Below are 19,322 nucleotides of genomic sequence, written 5' to 3'. Positions count from 1 at the left end.
CATCCCCATGTAAGTACAAACACACTCTATCTTGAGGGCAAGCGGGAGCAAGAGTCAGCAAATGTAGGGAGCTGCAGGGGGCAGGAGCTGTGCCGAGACCTTGCTGAGGGGGGCGAGACGCGCACTTGACGTCACACCAAACCTTGCAGAAAGGCAGGGGGCAGGAGCTGGGAGAGACCGTGAACTGCAGGGGGTGGGGTGCACACATGACATCATTGGTTGCTGGGACGGCCGCGGTCTGACTGACATTCTAGGCTGGCAGGCTAGCAGTCTGGATGGGAGCATTGCTCGGACCACTGTCCTCCATTTAATGACGGCTGCTCTGTCTTCTTCCTAAATAAAGTTCCTGTTTTCTGTTTGCAGAGAAGTAGCAGATAAACATATGTGGACTAAACACTGTCTGTTCTGTTGGGCTATCTACAAAATCTCCAGCTCTAAAAAACAATACTGTGATCCTGGTATAACGGCTTCCTGTCCAGGACTTATATATATGCATGCTGGAGAGAAAATAGCTAAACAAGCACTTTGTAATATGACATAACATGGCAAGCATTTCTAATATGGGTGGAATCCTTAGTTCTGCTTGTATGTAGTTAATAGTTTTTTTTTTTTTCTTTTGAAGGTTGGACACTAGAAAGGCTGTGTACAGGATAGGCATCAAAGTAATTTGACATGGGATTGTGACTCTCAAATTTATTTTAACAAATGTCTTTTTTTATTTTGTTTGAAAAATAAAAATCTCAGCCAGTGTTTTCGTCAAATTTTGTGTTTTAATAACTTATGTATTGGTCTATCACTCCTAAAAAATACGAACCATGTAAGGCCCCTTTTACACTGGGTGGAATTTGCTTGCTCAGTGGGGGATCTGTTCGCTGATCCCCCACTGAACAGTGCGGAGCGGACAGATGACAGGTCCATGTCCACTCCACGTACATAGACACAGCCTGCTCTGCTCTATGGGTGGTCGGATGTAAATGGACTGACTGCCCGTTTATACCTGACTGCCCTTCAATCCGATCCAGCCGGACGAAATTGAACAGATCATCTTCCATTTGTTTTTAGCAGATCGGATTGGAGGTAGGCAGGTGTAAATGGACACAAGTCCATATACATACTCTGCTCCATAGAGAAGAATGGAGGGTCTAATCGAGTCCACCTGAAAAACGGATAGGCAGACCCGATTGGTCCAATTTTGTGAAAGGGGCCTAATGCTTTCATATCCATCTTTCATTATGCCTGTTTTCAAGTCAGAATTGTGGCTTCTGTCTCTTTAGGCAAAACCCAAACACACCCTCGAGGACTGGCCTTCTTAATAAGAAACACAAATTAATTCTGGTGAAGTGTAACCCCCCTCCCTCTGACAGTCTCCTCAAACTATCTTTCAGATTTGAAAACAGCTTGGCTGTGCAGGGCTCTGTGCACACGGCCACATTACTCATTCACAGAGTTCTGTGAATGAGTGCCTACAAGTCCCAGCAGCCTTAGTGGATGTGGGCTTGTAGTTTTTAATGAACTACCATGGCGCTGTGGTAGTTCATTGAAGCTTCCTGTCAGAATATCTGCTTGACCTACATCCCATATGGCAAGCAAATATTCTGACAGGTCTGCAGGAGACCTGGTGTAATGCTTTCCAGGCTTATTTATACAGAAATAATAAATGCACATTTTTTTTGCAGGTAAAAATGTTCATTTATTATTTTTGTCCAAAAGGAGAACTTATCCTTTTAGGAAAGACAGGTAGTCCTCCATTATCTTCACTATCCATTAGCCCATATGATTAAAAACGGTTCCTAAAGGTGTATAATGAATTCATATACATTTTCATGACAAATAAAAACTGGATCATAAAATTAATAATTCCGCACCTCAAGCTGACAACAAGCTAAAAATACATAGTTAGCTATGCAAATAACCGAGTGGATCCCAAAATAACCACCAAGCTAATACAATATATAATACAAAGGTGTTACAGCATAGTAACAGTAATGCCAGGAATAGCAGCTTCAGGCATCCCTGCCCTTTATAGTTAACCTATGTCGGATGCAAAATTCAAAACAAATGACAGGTTGCAAAAGAAAGTAGAACAAAATGTTAGGTCTGAGCAGGCCTCTTTACAAAATAATCTAGAGTGGTTGACTGGGGACAAAGTGAAAGCAAATTTATTAAATACCTTATTCAGCTCTGTGTATACAAAGGAGCATGGAGGAGCCCAAGTCCATAATGGGGATAGTATCGACAGACCCCCAAATGATCTACAATGGCTTAAAATTTATATGGTCCAGAAATATTTAGACAGAATAAAGGTGAACCAAGCAGCTGGACCAGATGGCATATACCCATGGGTCCTAAAAGAATTGAGCCCTGTCATTTCAAAGCCATTGTTTCTAATATTTAGAGACTCTTTAAAGACTGGCATAGTACCACAAAACTGGTGAAAAGCCAATGTGGTGCCTATATTTAAAAAGGGATCAAAGTCTTTACCAAGTAGCTACAGACCTGTTAGTTTAAATTCTATAGTTAGGAAGATACCAGAGAGTTTAATAAAAGACCAAATAGATGAGTTCTTTCTAGAAAAAAAAATATTTAAAAGTAACAGACATGGGTTCATGAAAGACAGAAGTTGTCAAACAAATCTGATATCTTTTGATGAGGAGGTGAGCAAAACCTTGGACAGAGGGGTGTATACTTGGATTTTGCAAAAGTGTTTGACACAGTTCCCCACACACGGCTAATGTGTAAGCTAAAGTCTACAGGCTTGGAAAAATCAGTTTGTAAATGGATAGAAAGTTGGCTAGAACACCAGATTCAGAGAGTAGTGGTTAACGATTCATACTCTGAATGGTCTAGGGTTGTCAGTGGTGCATGCATCATACATACTAGGGGGAGTACAATTGAGGAAATCAATGGTGGAGAAGGATCTGGGTGTTCTGGTAGATCATAAGCTTAATAATGTCATGCAATCATGGGAAAGATTGCTGACCTGACAGTTGTGCAGAAAACCATCATTGACACCCTCTATAAGGAGGGAAAGCCTCAAAAGGTAATTGCAAAAGAAGTTGAATGTTCCCAAAGTGCTGTATCAAAGCACATTAATAGAAAGTTATGTGGAAGGGAAAAGTGTGGACGAAAAAAGGTGCACAAGCAGCAGGGATGACCGCAGCCTGGAGAGGATTGTCAGGAAAAGGCCATTTAAAAGTGTTGGGGACATTCACAAGGAGTGGACTGAGGCTGGAGTCAGTGCATCATAAGCCACCACAGACGGACATATCCTGGACATGGGCTTCAAATGTCGTATTCCTCTTGTCAAGCCGCTCCTGAACAACGAACAACGTCAGAAGCATCTTACCTGGGCTAAAGAAAAACAGACCTGGTCTGTTGCTCAGTGGTCCAAAGTCCTCTTTTCTGATGAGACCAACTTTTGTATCTCATTTGGAAACCAAGAACCCAGAGTATGGAGGAAGAATGGAGAGGCACACACTGCAAGATGCTTGAAGTCCAGTGTGAAGTTTCCAAAGTCTGTGTGGATTTGGGAGCCATATCATCTACTGGTGTTGGTCCACTGTGCTTCATTAAGTCCAGGGCCAACGCAGCCGTCTACCAGGATATTTTGGAGCACTTCATGCTTCCTTCCGCAGATGAGCTTTATGGGGATGCTGACTTCATTTTCCAGCAGGACTTGGCACCTGCCCACACTGCCAAATGCGCTAAAATCACCAAAACCTGGTTCAATGACCGTGGGATTACTGTGCTTGATTGGCCAGCAAACTCTCCTGACCTGAACCCCATAGAGAATCTATGGGGCATTGCCAAGAGAAAGATGAGAGACATGAGACCGAACAATGCAGAAGAGCTGAAGGCCGCTATTGAAGCATCCTGGTCTTCCATAACACCTCAGCAGTGCCACAGACTGATAGCTTCCATGCCACGCCGCATTGAGGCAGTAATTGCTGCAAAAGGGGCCCAAACCAAGTTCTGAGTACATATGCATGCTTATATTTTTCAGAGGTCCGATATTGTTCTATGTACAATCCTTGTTTTATTGATTGCATGTAATATTCTAATTTTCTGAGATTGTGGATTTGGGGTTTTCATGAGCTGTAAGCCATAATCATCACAATTATGACAAATCACGGCTTGAACTATCTTGCTTTGCATGTAATGAGTCTATCTCATATATTAGTTTCACCTTTTAAGTTGCATTACTATATTTACTAATATTTTGCACAATATTCTAATATTTTTTGAATTTCACCTGTATAATAAACACCCAGATAGCTTTATTTATTGTAAGCTTGCCTTATATGAGTGCAGATGATTGACAAGTACAATATTTGTGTCTATAAATCCCTTATCTGTATTCACACTATTTGTCTTTATCTGTAACTATCTTGGCCTTTTGGCCAATGGCACAACCTTATGGGCACTGCTGTGTTAGTGTTTAGGCAAAGTAATTTCTCACTTGTATTCCTATTTCCTTTTTTTTAAGCCATATCATCCCATCAGACTACCAGGACCCCTTTTGGTTATGGGCCAAGCCCCTCCTAAAGCAGCCATCAGGCTTCCTGCTGGTGAACATCCCCTGTGTATTGTTTAAATTATTATCTTCTTTGTGGCTTTTCACCTACCCATACTTGTCTAGATTTGCTTTGCTCACCCTGGGGTTGCTCAATTGTCCAATTACAAATATTACACCATACGCAGTAAGCACCATTGATGGATTAATTCCTTAATGTCATATGAAGTCAAGCACAACTGTGTGTGAATATGCAAACCTTAACTGGGACTGATAAGATGCATTCACTTGATAGTTATAGGCCCACAGCCCTGTCGTGGCCTCTTATCAATAAAATAAATAAATTACATCAGAATTTCACCATCAGCACAGCTAAAACTGTGTGTATGTATGTATATGTGTGTGTGTATGTATGTGTAACCTAAATGTATTTTACTGGGATTTTATGTGTCAAACCAACACAAAGTGGCACATAATTGTGAAGTGGAAGGAAAATGATACATGGTTTTCAAAAGTTTGTGCAAATAAATATCTAAAAGTTCTGGTGTGCATTTGTATTCAGCCCCCTGAGTCAATACTTTGTAGAACCACCTTTTGCTGTGATTACAGCTGCAAGTGTTTTTAGGTATGTCTCTAACACCTGTGCACATCTACAGAGTGACATTTTTGCCCATTCTTCTTTGCAAAATAGCTCAAGCTCTGTCAGATTGGATAGAGAGTATCTGTGAACAGCAATTTTCAAGTCTTGCCACAGATTCTCAATTGGATTTAGGTCTGGACTTTGACTAAGCAACTCTAACACATGAATATGCTTTGATCTAAACCATTTCATTGTAGCTCTGGCTGTATGTTTAGGGTCATTGTTCTGCTGGAAGGTGAACCTCGGCCCCAGTCTCAAGTCTTTTGCAGACTCTAACAGGTTTTCTTCTAAGATTGCCCTGTATTTGGCTTCATCAATCTTTGCATAAACTCTGAGCGGCTTTCCTGTCCCTGCTGAAGAAAAGCATCCCCACAACATGATGCTGTCACCACCATGTTTCACGGTGGGGATGATGTGTTCAGGGTGATGTGCAGTGTTAGTTTTCTGCCATACATAGTGTTTTGCTTTTAGGCCAAAAAGTTCAATTTTGGTCTCATCTGACCAGAGCCCTTTCTTCCACATGTTTGCTGTCCCCCCCACATGGCTTCTCGCAAACTGCAAACAGGGCTTCTTATGGTTTTCTTTCAACAATGGCTTTCTTCCTTCCACTCTTCCATAAAAGCTAGATTTGTGGAGTGTACGACTAATAGTTGTCCCGTGGACAGATTCTCCTACCTGAGCTGTGGATCTCTGCAGCTCCTCCAGAGTTACCATGGACCTCTTGGCTGCTTCTCTGATTAATGCTCTCCTTGCCCGGTCTTTCAGTTTAGGTGGATGGCCATGTCTTGGTAGGTTTGCAGTTGTGCCACTTTTTCCATTTTCTGATAATGGATTGAACAGTGCTCCGTGAGATGTTCAAAGCTTTGGATATTTTTTTATAACCTAACCCTGCTTTAAACTTATCCACAACTTTATCCCTGACCTGTCTGGTGTGTTCCTTGGCCTTCGTGATGCTGTTTGTTCACTAATGTTCTCTAACAAACCTCTGATGGCTTCACAGAACAGCTGTATTTATACTGAGATTAAATTACACACAGGTGGACTCTATTTACTAATTAGGTGACTTCTGAAGGCAATTGTTTCCACTAGATTTCAGTTAGGGGTATCAGAGTAAAGGGGGCTGAATACAAATGCACACCTCACTTTTCAGATATTTGTAAAAAATTTTGAAAACCATTTATCATTTTCCTTCTACTTCTCAATTATGTACCACTTTGTGTTGGTCTAGCACATAAAATCCCAATAAAAAACATATTTACATTTTTGGTTGTAACATGACAAAATGTGGAAAATATCAAGGGGTATGAATACTTTTTCAAGGCAATGTACAGCTCTCTTAGCAACAGCGGAAGCTTTACTGGAACCTTGAGTCACTGAAGGAGTGTGGGCTGCCTTCTTCTTTTGAAAGAAGCCCCTCAAGACACTTCTTATAGGGAAGTTCCATTGACCAACATTTAGGCCAAAGGATCCTCTTACAGCGAACACTGCAGCACTGCGCCTCTTCTACAGGTCTGGCTATGTGGAGAACATGACAATAGAGTCCTCTGCACCTGCCCTGTGCCCTCCTACATGCATTCACTGTTTATGTACCTGTTAGCAGAGCTTGAGATGAAGGAGGTTTCATGCACCATTCCCATCCAGGCACCCCTGGTGGTGGAAACAGGAACTGTTAGTGCAGCGGAAGGGCGAAGATGCCAGGAAGTTTGTGCAGAGAGCTTGAACTTGGAGATACTGGGGTTGGATGAGCAGAAATGAGGAGTGAGGTCAAAAATGGAGTTAACAGCCAGGCAAATAGGTACAAAATCATGATCAGAGGTCAGGCAGAGACAGGTAGGGGTCAGCAATGTGCTGGAAGTGAAGTACAAAATCAGCAGGCAGAATCTTATTCTAAAATCCAGGCTGTGGTTGGTAACACAAATGACTAGTAAATATAAGCAGTCAAGGGGAATCCTAAGAAGATTCTGTGACGGAGCTTGGTCAGTCACAGAATCAAGCAGGCTTTCAGGAACAGAAGTCACAAGGGTAAAGCTGAAGAACATCAATGGTGGAGAAGGATCTCGGGGTTCTGGTAGATCGCAAGCTTAATAATGGTGTGCAATACCAAACTGCGGCTTCTAAAGCGACATACATACTAGGGGGAGTACAACTGGGGGAATCAATGGTGGAGAAGGATCTGGGGGTTCTGGTACATCACAAGCTTAATAATAATTCTCTTGTATTAAAAGAGGTATAGACTCCAGAGAGAGATATCATTTTACCCCTGTATAAATCATTAGTAAGACCTCATAGGCAGTTCAGTTTTGGGCACCAATTCACAAAAAGAACATTGGGGAACTTGAGAAATTACAGACAAGGGCAACTAAACTGATATGAGGCATGGAGGAGCTCAGCTATGAGGAAAGATTAGAGGAACTAAATGTATTCTGTCTTGAGAAGAGGAGATTAAAGGGGATATGATCAACATGTATAAATACATCAGTGATTCATATAGTGAACTCGGTGTAGAGCTATTTACCCTGAGGTCAACACAGAGGACAAGGGGGCAATCTTTACGTCTGGAGGAAAAGACATTTAATCTCCAAACACGGAAAGGTTTCTTCACAGTAAGAGCTGTGAAAATGTGGAATAGACTCCCTCAAGAGTTGGTTCTGGTCTGCTCAGTGTATTGCTTCAAAAAAGGCCTGGATTATTTCTTAGATACACAGAATAGGAACTGGATACTAACATTTATAGGTAAAGTTGATCCAGGGAATATCTAATTGCCTCTCGGTGGATCAGGAAGAAATTTTTTTCCCAGCAGGTGCAAATTGGATCATGCTTTGCTGGGGTTTTTTTTGCCATCCTCTGGATCAACTGTGATTATAAGATTATAACTTGGTTTTTTTTTCTATGGTTGAACTGGATGGACTTTTGTCTTTTTACAGCCAGACTCTGTATGTAACTATGTATGTAACATGTTACATATTATGTATGCAACATGCAGCAATGATACTAGAGAGACCTTAGGTTTAAGTAGGCTACCGGGTGCCAGGATCTGTGGGCACACCCATGTGTCCAAGTGTACACCATGGTTCGTTCACATTCTTGAAAGTCCAGTTACACATCAATGCCAAAACTCTCAAATAATACAGGTCTGCAAAAAAAGTTTTTTCAAGAGCTGTTTTGATTATTACACATAATCTTTATGTTTTTTGGTGCGCTGAATAAAAAATGACCTCCATTTTGTCATAGGACATCACGTTTCCTGACAATTTAGGTAAATATGTTAAATAAGGCAATACCTCAAAATAAATGGAAATAGACTTATAAAATTAAAGTTTTATTACAATTTTTTCATGAAAATCCTTTTTTGAACTGAAATGAGCTCACCTACACACACTAAACTCGATTCTTCTTCCCTGTGAGGCTCCTCTTGGTGCATTTACGCTTGTGACTAGCATCTGGAATGTCTCTCTGAAGCATCCAACAGTAGTCTGCCATCATTGTAATGCTCCATTTTCCCTGGTATCTCCTTTCCATCTCTATAATGTCTTGGTGGAATTGTTCACCTTGTTCCTCACTCACAGCTCCCAAATTTTCAGGAACGTAGTCAAGGTGGGACTGGAGAAAATGCACTTTCAAACTCATCAGGCAACCTAAAGCTTGAAATGCTTTCAGCATTTGTCCGAAGATCTTTTTGTAGTAAGGATCTTTGTTATTGCCTAAAAATGTCTGTACGACTTCTTTAAATGCAATCCACCCTTCTTTTTGAGGATCCAACATGGTATTGACAAACTCTTGATCAACTATAAGCCTTCTAATGTCTGGTCCGACGAACACACCTTCCTTCAATTTTGCCTCCGACAGGCCTGGAAACTTAGTGACCAAGTATTTGAAGCATTCTCCATCTCTTTGAAGTGATTTTACGAATTGCTTCATCAATCCCAATTTTATGTGGAGAGGTGGTAGAAGAACTTTATGGGAAGGTACCAAAGTTTCTCGGAGGACATTTTTTTCACCGACTGTTAGCACCCTCAGCTGCCAACTCTTCTTGGTCCAGTAATTTTGTCGGTCTCGACTGTCCCATAGACACAGAAAACAAGGGTATTTGGTATACCCAGCTTGTTGCCCGAGCAGCATGCACAAGACCTTCAAGTCCCCACACACTTGCCAACCATGGTCTTCATATTTAAGTTTACGATGAACCAATTCCAAGTTCTCGTAGGTTTCCTTCAAGTGTACGGAATGACCTCCAGGTATGGCAGCGTAAAAACCACCGTTGTGGAGTAAAACTGCTTTGAGACTTCTTTTTGAAGAATCTATAAAAAGACGCCATTGCTCTGAATCTTATTGGATTTTAAATTGACCCATCAGACCTTTGACATCGATGCAATAAACCAACTTGGCTTCCTGGGCAAAGTAAGGAACAAACTCCTTTTCACGATGCCTGAACCATGAAGATGACACTCCTGGTAACAATAAATTCCTGCTTTTCAGCCTTGATCCGAGTAACTCAGTGGCATCTTTGGGAAGATTCAAGTCTCTTACCAATTCATTCATCTCCTCTTGAGAAAACAATTTTGGTCTTGTATCATCTTCAAAGTCAGAACTTGATTCGTCATCTGGTTCAGGTATGACTTCACCTTCATCGGAACTAGGTATCTCTTCCAAGGTAGCAGGGGGCTTGGGTACTGGTATATCTGTGCCATGGGGAATGGGGCGAATTGCTGAGTGAAGATTGGGGTATGAAATGGAATGCTTCCATTTGGAATTAAACCCTTTCACATCGCATGAACAAAAGTAACAGTCGTCACTATGGTTCTTTTGCTCTCACCATACCATAGGAATTCCATAACGGAAAGATTTTTTCTTACCCTTGAACCAGTTTCGGAGGTCCTCAACACACCGTTTGCACACTTTATGAGTCGCTCAAACTTTATCTTGATCTCCAATTTTTAGTCCAAAGTATGCAAAGTATACTTTTTTCACAAAGTCTGTAATATTCTGCTGTTGCTTCAACACTGTATATTCACGACAGATGAAACAGAAACTGTCTGGCGAATTAATACACTTTCGCGGAGCTATAACATAACGGTTGAAGAATGACGAGCTAACACGAACTGCGATGAAAAAGTGTGAACAGCCTAGAAGCAAGAACCTGATGATGATTCGTGCACAAGTGTGGACTGCAGGAGAGAGCAGCTCTGTGTCTGTACATGAGAGGTCACAGTGCTGGCCACGCCCCCCTGCACTGACCGGAGCTGCTGCTATCTGCCCTGTGTCTCCCTCCCTCTGGATTCTTCAGGAAAGACTAACCCCTTCTACCATTAGAAGCACAAACTCAGGGCTGAGGCTTACACATACAGCATGCTGCTGAGTATCCCAGTAGTCAGACATGTCACTCAGACCAGCACTTGTATTCACCCCCTTTGCAGGGAGGGAGGGGCAGAGATTGTTTACCTGCAAATAACAACAAAGGGCCAGAAGAGAACTAGGGAAATGAGGAAATAGAATTTTTTTTCCCTAAAACTTGCTTAGCTTATGTATATATTGCTGACCATCAGATTTACAGTGCTATATTTATTTTACATAACTCGGACAACCCCTTTAAGGTTTTTTGGCATTTTATATCTTAAATGCACTTATGTGAATTCATTAATAGTAATTTGAACTTTAAATTTGGTTAAAAACCCATAATATAAAAAAAATACCAAAAATTAAAAACATTTGATACATTTGAAGACAATTTTGAATTTTGTGGAAAATCATGATGTCTAGGCGTTTTTTCAATATTTTATTTGTTTTCAGCACACCAAAATACATGGAAATTAGATGAAAATAATCAAACAGCTTTTTAGTCGTAGACCTGTGTAATTTATCAACTGTGTGTCCAAGTTTGTCAGTAGGCTATACTTGCATGTGCCTTTTCTTTTTTGGGGGCTAAAGAGTAGCGGATGGCCACTTTATACATTTAACTCATTCGCTGCCAGGTTCTGTGCTCCACTTTTAAACTCAACTGGCCTACCGATTTTTGCAAATTGTTTCCATTGCTTTTTTATTTTTCCCTTACAGCTTTCAGAGTTTGTAAAAGACCCCCAAACCATATATTTTCTGAAAGTACATGACCAGTAGAATAAACAGAAGGTTCTACATCTTTTTAAGACCACGCAAATGTTTATCAAATCACAAAAAAACACACATTCCTATTTTCACCCACAAACACAGCATAACTTACAAAACTCTTGCTAAATTCCTATTAAGGCCTTGTTCACATGGGGTGTACTAAAGCGTATGCCCACAGAGGGCTGTGTTTACCTGCATGAGGATGCACAAGTGTCCTACAGTCAGGTCCATAAATATTGGGACAGCGACACAATTCTAAGATTTTTGGCTCTATACACCACCACAATGGATTTGAAATGAAACGAACAAGATGTGCATTAACTGCAGACTGTCAGCTTTAACTTGAGGGTATTTACATCCAAATTAGGTGAACGGTGTAGGAATTACAACAGTTTGCATATGTGCCTCACACTTGTTAAGGGACCAAAAGTAATGGGACAATTGGCTTCTCAGCTGTTCCATGGCCAGGTGTGTTATTCCCTCATTATCCCAATTACAATGAGCAGATAAAAGGTCCAGAGTTCATTTCAAGTGTGCTATTTGCATTTGGAATCTGTTGCTGTCAACTCTCAAGATGAGATCCAAAGAGCTGTCACTATCAGTGAAGCAAGCCATCATTAGGCTGAAAAAACAAAACAAACCCATCAGAGAGATAGCAAAAACATTAGGCATGGCCAAAACAATTGTTTGGAACATTCTTAAAAAGAAGGAACGCATCGGTGAGCTCAGCAACACCAAAAGACCCGGAAGACCACGGAAAACAACTGTGGTGGATGACCGAAGAATTCTTTCTCTGGTGAAGAAAACACCCTTCACAACAGTTGGCTAGATCAAGAACACTCTCCAGGAGGTAGGTGTATGTGTGTCAAAGTCAACAATCAAGAGAAGACTTCACCAGAGTGAATACAGAGGGTTCACCACAAGATGGAAACCATTGGTCAGCCTCAAAAACAGGAAGACCAGATTAGAGTTTGCCAAACGACATGTAAAAAAGCCTTCACAGTTCTGGAACAACATCCTATGGACAGATGGGACCAAGATCAACTTGTACCAGAGAGATGGGAAGAGAAGAGCATGGAGAAGGAAAGGCACTGCTCATGATCCTAAGCATGCCACCTCATCAGTGAAGCATGGTGGTGGTAGTGTCATGGCGTGGGCATGTATGGCTGCCAATGGAACTGGTTCTCTTGTATTTATTGATGATGTGACTGCTGACAAAAGTAGCAGCATGAATTGTGAAGTGTTTCGGGCAATATTATCTGCTCATATTCAGCCAAATGCTTCAGAACTCATTGGACGCCGCTTCACAGTGCAGATGGACAATGACCCAAAGCATACTCAAAAGCAACCAAAGAGTTTTTTAAGAGAAAGAAGTGGAATGTTATGCAATGGCCAAGTCAGTCACCTGACCTGAATCCGATTGAGCATGCATTTCACTTGCTGAAGACAAAACTGAAGGGAAAATGCCCCAAGAACAAGCAGGAACTGAAGACAGTTGCAGTAGAGGCCTGGCAGAGCATCACCAGGGATGAAACCCAGCGTCTGGTGATGTCTATGCGTTCCACACTTAAGGCTGTAATTGACTGCAAAGGATTTGCAACCATGTATTAAAAAGTGAAAGTTTGATTTATGATTATTATTCTGTCCCATTACTTTTGGTCCCTTAACAAGGGGGAGGCACATATGCAAACTGTTGTAATTCCTACACCGTTCACCTGATTTGGATGTAAATACCCTCCAATTAAAGCTGACAGTCTGCAGTTAAAGCACATCTTGTTCGTTTCATTTCAAATCCATTGTGGTGGTGTATAGAGCCAAAAATGTTAGAATTGTGTCGATGTCCCAATATTTATGGACCTGACTGTATGTATCCCTGTGCAGCAAATCCTATTCCTGTCTGTGCAGGTGTAGCTTCATGGCCGCAAATGCAGACCATGTGAGTTCAGGGACATGCACCCACATGGATGTCAAGTTGGGAACAGTGGCTGTGTCCCTGCAGCCGCTGCACCCCAATTGATATGGCTGGGACTGCCTGCACAGGAATGCATAGAACACCTGTGCAAATGCTGTGTCCCAATTGACATCAATTGGGTGGCCTGCATAGGGATGCACAGAACTCCTGTGCATCACTTCATCACTGCCTGTCAGTAGCCTCTGGAGTGTGAACGAAACGTGGATCGGCTTCAATGGCAAGGGAGATTTAGATGCATGTCAAAATCTACCCTTACTGGGTTTTTTAGCCCTTTCTCTGCAACATGGGCTGCACTGTAATGAATGGGGTAGGAGTCCGTGTGTGTGTGTGTACGTATGCATGATATATATATATATATATCTCAAGAAATGTAGGTTTGTACGGACCTGACCTGCTGAAAGCAGTGCTGTAGGTCTGTACAACGTATGGACCTGGCAGTGAAAGGGTTAAATGATCAAGCTTAATATCGTTTGAGTTCTAGCCAAGAGTAAATATAGTAGGTTATGTTTCTACCATAGCAGGGGTGTAGATAAGGGGAGGGTCAGGGGGGTCTGAACCCCCCCAGAGAAGAGTTGCCAACCATTCCTGGCTGCAGGCTGCAGCCCTCGAAATTTGGGCTGGGCAGTGAGAAGAACACATCAGTGGTGGGAGGGAGGGGGGCAGAAAGAAAACCATTCTATGCAGCGATGGAGGAGGCGAGCAGCGCCGGGGCTGGGGGTGTTTTGGAGGGGTGGTAGTGGTTGTGATTGTGACGGGCGTGGCGTCAGACTCCCAGCCCTTCTCACCAACTTGTGACCGAAGGACTAGCCAATCTAAAACCACGCTGCCACTTGCGTATCAATGCCACGCTCAGCTGCACCCTGCACAAAGGTTTTTCCAGCTCACTGGACCACAATCTATGTGCCGCAGCCTGAGAACGATTGTTACTGGGTCAGATTAATTACGCAATTAACCCTTCACACTTTACAGAGAAGGGGGAAACTCACAAATCTTAGCAGTAACACTATGATGTTTGAATAAGCGTCGGTATACACACTGTCACCGCAAGCAGATGTATGCAGCAGTTTAAAACACATAGTAGTGCTCTTCAGAGACAGGGATTCTTAGTTTGCATTAAAGAGCTTTAGAAACAGTTCAACACTTTTCAGAAAATAAGATTTATTACTAAAAAGGTCAAAATGGTGCAATAAAAATATTTACAGAAAAAGATGTAGCCTATATATATATATATATATATATATCACACACACATACAGAGCGCAATAACACAACAGAGAGATAACAGGAAGTTAAGAGAGGTAGAATACTTGCCAGAGTCCTTGGTTTAAGCAGATTCAAGTGTCCTGAACAAAAGGGTACCGTTTCTCCCAAAGTTGGTTCCTGATGTTAAAAGGGAGAATCTCTTTATCTTACTTCTCCAGGCTTGACAGCCTATTTTCTAGTCCCCCAGCAGGGGTGTCTCTGAAGCCAAGGGCCAATCACCTCATTTGGGGAGGGGTTTAGGTGGAGACCCAGGCTGTGACCCACATCCCTTACAAGTTTATACCATGGTAAATAACCTTCCATAGGTACATGTGTCATCCTATCCACTGGTAGGAAAATATGCAGATTGATATTCTGAACGTCCAGACATCAAATATGACATATCTGCCTGGGAAGGTTAAAGAGATCGCTTTCTGCTCTCGGGTAGACATTATCTAGGGATGTAAGGTATCATGTGACTCGCATTAAACTGACCTATCTGAATATATGCTTTGTTCTATTGTACCTATTTCCTGCCAGGAGTTATGAAATTGTATGTAAAAGTGGTTTCAAATGGGATGTAGGTTTTACTGCTATTTCAGAATTCTTTTTAAGTCCAGTGACTGACGGGTTTATAACTTTACGATCAGCTCAGAGCAAGAGTTGGACAGACACCATGGGACCAGCTAATTGGGGTTACAACCATGAAGTGTATCCAGCTGTGCCCAATGCACTCCTGAACTCAGCACACACCAGACCACATGCCATTCAACAAAAAGGGAGGGGGTTTGATTTGGAGTAAGAATGACACAAGATGGAGGTTCTTTAGCAAAATGGATGTCTGCGTCCATATCTGTATGTACAATTACTATAGTGATGACAGGCAGCGATCTCCTGTATGGCTTTCAATGAAGCAGCTGGAAGCCACTGCAGAGAGAGGAGAATCAGCTTCCAGCTGCTTCATTGAAAGCCATACAGGAGATCGCTGCCTGTCAACACAACCACCACTGCACTCCCACACACTCCTAGCCCTTGCCGCCTCCACCGCTGCACAGAACGGTTTTCTTTGCCCCCTCCCTCCCTCACACTGCCGCTGTGTTCCAGCTGCTGTGTTCTTCTCACAGCCCAGCCCCTCCCTCCATCCTCCGCACCAATAGGAGAAGAGGGGAGAGAGGCTGGATCTGCTCTACCTCCCCCCTCTGCCTTCCCACATACCAGTCTATGCAGCTTCAGAGGAGGTGTGGGCGGGAAACTGAATACAGCAGCTGACAGTCACAGCTCTGATGCTTCTGAAGGAGTCCTGGTGAGTTTGACCTAACCTTCCTTCCTTCCACCCCCCTCCCTTCCATCCTTCCACCCCCTCCCTCCCACCCCCCTCCCTTCCATGCTTCCACCCCCTCCCTCCCTTCCATCCTTCCACCCCCTCCCTCCCTTCCACCTTCCCCCTCCCTTCCTTGCATCCTTACACCCCCCCCCCTCCCTTCCATCCTTACACCTTCCCCCTCCCTTATTTCCATCCTTCCACCTCCCCCTCCCTCCCTTCCATCCTTCCAACACCCCCTTCCTTCCATCCTCCCTCCCACCCACCCCACCTTTCCTTCTCCCTCCCCTCCCTTCTTTCCACCCCCCCCTCCTTTCATTCTTCCACCCCCGCTCCCTTCCATCCACCCCTTATTTTCTTCCTTCCACCCACCCCTTCCTTCCACCCCTTCCCTCCTTCTTTCCACCCACCCACCCCTTTCTTTCACCCACCCCTCCCTTCCATCCACCTTTTCTTTCATTCCTTCCTTCCACCCCTTCCTTCCTTCTTTCCACCCACCCACCCCTCCCTTCCATCCACCTCTTCTTTCCTTCCTTCCTTCCACTCCCCTCCTTTCCTTCCTTCCACCCACCCTTCCTTCCTTTCACCCACCCTTCTTTCCACCCACCCTTCTTTCCACCCACCCCTTGCTTCCTTCCACCCACCCTTCCTTCCTTGCTTCCTTCCACCCACCCCTCCATTCCTCCCGCCCCTCCCTTCCTCCCTTCCTTCTTTCCTTCCTTCCTTCCTTCCTTCCTTCCTTCCTTCCTTCCTTCCTTCCACCCACCCCCTTCCTTCCCTCCCACCCCTTTCTTTCACCCACCCCTCCCTTCCATCCACCTCTTCTTTCTTTCCTTCCTTCCACCCCTTCCTTCCTTCTTTCCACCCACCCACCCCTCCCTTCCATTCACCCCTTCCTTCCTTCTTTCCACCCACCCACCCCTCCCTTCCATTCACCCACCCCCCTTCCTTCCTTGCTTCCATCCATCCACTCTTTCCACCCCTTCCATCCTTCCACCCCTTCCTTCCTTCCACCCCTCCCTTCCTTCCACCCATCCTTCCTTCCACCCACCCCTTCCTTCCTTGCTTTCTTCCACCCACCCACCCATCCCTCCCTTCCTTCCACCCCTCCCTTCTTTCCTTCCTTCCACCCACCCCTCCCTTCCTTCCTTCCACCCACCCCTCCATTCCTCCCACCCCTCCCTTCCTTCCCTCCTTCAGTCCACCCACCCATCCTTCCTTTCTTCCACCCAACCACCCTTCCTTTCACCCACCCCTTCCTTCCACCCACCCCTCCTTTCCTTCTTTCCACCCACCCCTTCCTTCCTTATACCCACCCTTTCCTTCCTTCCACCCACCCCTTCCTTTCCTCAACTCCTCCCTTCCTTCCTTCCTTCCTCCCACCCCTTCCTTCCACCCACCCATCCCTTCCTTTTTTCTTTCCACCCACCCACCCTTCCTTCCTTCCACCCACCCCTCCCTTCCATCCACCTCTTCTTTCCTTCCTTCCTTCCTTCCTTCCACCCCTCCCTTCCACCTCTTCCTTCCACCCACCCCTCCTTTCTTTCCTTCCACCCACCCCTCCTTTCCTTGATTCCACCCTTCCTTCCTTTCACCAACCCCTTCCTTGCCTCCTTCCACCCACCCCTCCCTTCCTTCCTTCCACCCACCCTTCCTTCCATCTCTCTCTTTCCTTCCATCCATCTCTTCTTTCCTTCCATCCATCCATCCACCCACCCCTTCCTTACTTCCACTCACCCCTCCTTTCCTTCTTTCCACCCACCCCTCCAAAGGGGGAGAAGTTGGGGGGGGGGGTGGTAAAAATGCAGCTCAGCTGCGAGCTAAACCCCCAGAAGAAAAAATTATCTATAGCCCGGTACCATAGACTTCTTTCTTTAAACAGCCACTAAGTTAGACTTTCTTGTATGTTCCTGCAAGTTTTTGTTTTGGTTAAATTCAGACTCAGGTTTTTGGGCAGCTGTTACATTGCTGTTCATTTCATGTTTTGTTTCTGGCACATATAATGTATTGCTATGGCACTGTGTTAATCGGTGTGAATTGAAGTAATGCAATTCCAAAAATAGTTCCTGCACTACTATTTTCCGATTTCACTGCGACTTGCTGCGGGGGACACACCAGGTAAGTGGCTGTTTTTTAAAAGTCAGCAGCTACAGTTTTTGTAGCTGCTGACTTTTATTTTTTGACAGGGTAAATGGAACTACGCTTTAAGGTATTTTTATAGTCTTTTTTTTTTTTTTTTAAACCATTTCAAATGTCCAATGGCACATGCAAGTATCCTTATGGCCTTATGTATTTAGACTGCGCATATTGTAATTACGGACAAGCAGCTTATTGTGCTTGTAGGGCTTGCAGCAGCTGCTGCAACTCTGGTTTCACAGGAGAGTGACCAGAAAGAGTAGGTAGCTGCTGTGTCTCCTCACTCGCATCCACCAACCACAGCCCTTCCCTGAGAAAACATGTTTGGAAACCATGCAAGATAGGGATATATGGCTGAAGAGAAAAGTGATTATGCACCTGTACAGCCTCATTGTTGAACATCAAAGTAAGCCCAACAACTAGCCTCAGCCATTCAGGAATGGTGAGTTTGCCAGCAGCCCTTTACATCTTGGAACATACAGTGGGGCAAAAAAGTATTTAGTCAGCCACCAATTGTGCAAGTTCTCCCACTTAAAAAGATGAGAGAGGCCTGTAATTGGCATCATAGGTAGACCTCAACTATGAGAGACAAAATGAGAAAAAAAATCCAGACAATCACATTGGCTGATTTGGAAAGAATTTATTTGCAAATTATGGTGGAAAATAAGTATTTGGTCAATATGAAAAGTTCATCTCAATACTTTGTTATATATCCTTTGTTGGCAATGACAGAGGTCAAACGTTTCCTGTAAGTCTTCACAAGGTTGGCCCACACTGTTGCTGGTATGTTGACCCGTTCCTCCATGCAGATCTCCTCTAGAGCAGTGATGTTTTGGGGCTGTCGCTGGGCAACACGGACTTTCAACTCCCTCCAAAGGTTTTCTATGGGGTTGAGATCTGGAGACTGGCTAGGCCACTCCAGGACTTTGAAATGCTTCTTACGAAGCCACTCCTTCGTTGCCCGGGCGGTATGTTTGGGATCATTGTCATGTTGGAAGACCCAGCCACGTTTCATCTTCAATGCCCTTGCTGATGGAAGGAGGTTTGCACTCAAAATCTCATGATACATGGCCCCATTCATTCTGTCCTGTACATGGATCAGTTGTCCTGGTCCCTTTGCAGAGAAACAGCCCCAAAGCATGATGTTGCCACCCCCATGCTTCACAGTAGGTATGGTGTTCTTTGGTTGCAACTCAGCATTCTCTCTCCTCCAAACACGACGAGTTGTGTTTCTACCAAACAGTTCAATTTTGGTTTTATCTGACCATATGACATTCTCCCAATCCTCTTCTGGATCATCCAAATGCTTCTAGCAAACTTCAGACGGGCCCGGACATGTACTGTCTTAAGCAGGGGGACACGTCTGGCACTGCAGGATCTGAGTCCCTGGCAGTGT

Source organism: Staurois parvus, unplaced genomic scaffold (genome assembly GCF_062004578.1).
Source record: "Staurois parvus isolate SC_StPar_1 unplaced genomic scaffold, SC_StPar_1.0 ptg000023l, whole genome shotgun sequence".
In the NCBI taxonomy this organism is placed as follows: domain Eukaryota; kingdom Metazoa; phylum Chordata; class Amphibia; order Anura; family Ranidae; genus Staurois; species Staurois parvus.
The sequence above is the reverse complement of the archived record's forward strand: the minus strand, read 5'-3'. Positions refer to the sequence as shown.